This window comes from Salvelinus sp. IW2-2015, linkage group LG19 (genome assembly GCF_002910315.2).
Source record: "Salvelinus sp. IW2-2015 linkage group LG19, ASM291031v2, whole genome shotgun sequence".
Classification (NCBI taxonomy): Eukaryota; Metazoa; Chordata; class Actinopteri; order Salmoniformes; family Salmonidae; genus Salvelinus; species Salvelinus sp. IW2-2015.
In genome coordinates, this window is record NC_036859.1 from 33,612,281 (window position 1) to 33,614,146 (window position 1,866).

Below are 1,866 nucleotides of genomic sequence, written 5' to 3' on the forward strand. Positions count from 1 at the left end.
GCAAAAACAAAACACATTTCCAATTCATTCATACATATGTGAAATAGGACAAATATAAGCACCCACCAAATTATAATTATTACACACAAACACAATGAGGACAATKAACTCTGCAGTGGTCTATGATAGAGCATTGTGCACTACTCACTCCTGGTACTCTTACAAAGAACAAGAACAAGCTCAATTCAATTACAGAGGTTAGCATCAAGATACATTGCACTTCAAAACTGACAAATGTAGTTTACGAAGGATGAATCAGGAAGGCTGGTCTGAATGGCTTGTCACTTTTAAATTCATCTAGTAAACACAATATAATTCACATCACTTCCTATCGCACGGGCATAGCAGGTATTCATACGGTAGTGTTTATCATGTTAGCTCATCAGCATAGCAGGTATTTATAGGTTAGCATTTATAATGTTACCTCATCAGCATAGCAACTATTTACATGAATATAGGGGTTCGATGCCAGCTGCCTAGCATAAGACAACCTGTCATCAGCATCTGAAGAGGCCATACCCCAAACTATTCAATAAAATTCCATATTGCATTCTGTCCTTGTTGTCATTCAGTTAAGCCTGTAGTCGATTGAAAAGAACTGAACGGTCGTCATGGGTAACAGTACACTAGAAAATCAAGAGAGGACATTCGTATTCATCACATGCCGCCTGGCACAATCATTTATAACCGCTCATGTCCATCAATGACAAATGATGCATCACACATAGTGGCATGCGCCAACGAGCTGACACGTTAACAAGGTCGTTGTGATTTGATTGGAGTGAGCCGTATGCATCGTTATACTCCCGCGAAGTCATTTGTCAGCTAGGGGTTCTAAAAGTTAAAACAGGTGTCGTGTTGTGTACATGCTAGCTGGAGTTCTATGGGGTGTGTAATAAATCGTTGGTGTCAGGTGTTTCCATGGGGATGATTACTTGAGAGCAAGACGAGGCAGTATAAGCATGTGGGATTTGGAGCCAGCCCATCAAACGCTCGACAGGCCCATCTATTTCACATATACCAGGTAGTTTCAGATAATAAGAATCTGCCATGGTATGCCTTTGTGTTTATTAGTTTCGGAGTCAAATGTTCAGAATATGCCAAAGGTTGCCTATAAATACCTGTATGACCCAAACAACCCAAAAAAGTAATTTGAGGTGGCTTTGTTGCTATGGTAAACGCGTCTCTACATCAATACTTTTTTGTTGGTTCGGGAAATCTGTTTGCGTTTCTCTCCTTGTATTTTTAATATAAATCTTGTTGAAATGGTTCAGAGCCGTGCCAGTCTGTTCACATTACAAAGAGTCATCATGCCCTCTGGCCACACTCTTGAAATACCCTTTTAGATCTACGGCTGCCTGCTATACTACATTCTACAGATATTCGTTTTTTGGTGAAATATTCCCAGGCTTTAGATCTAGTAGTCCCCTTTCACTTTCTCTCTTTCTTCCCCAATTTTCACCATCTGTTCAGAGACCTCAGACCTCATCACCCCAGTATCAAACAAAGTTTGCTCAAAGGCCTATGTTACCCATCTATCTCTCTCKTTTCTTTGTTCTATCCTTCTCTTTCCCCTCCCTGGTGGGGTTTGTAATGCAAGCAGGAGGTTTGTGAGACCTTCCAATCCCATCAGCAAACACTCAGACGCATAATCTGGCTAAATCTGCCATTTCTCCCTCACCCATTCACATGCAAGCTAATTTGTCTTGGTAGGCTCTTCTTTTGAACTAATGTCCATCACTGTGATTGGAATGACTGCTGGGCACCACAAGCCATGAATCAAGACTTCTTTCCTCGGATGTATATTGGTTAACACTTAAAGCTGACAGGAATAATGGGTTATTACTTGTTTTTAACTAATAACAA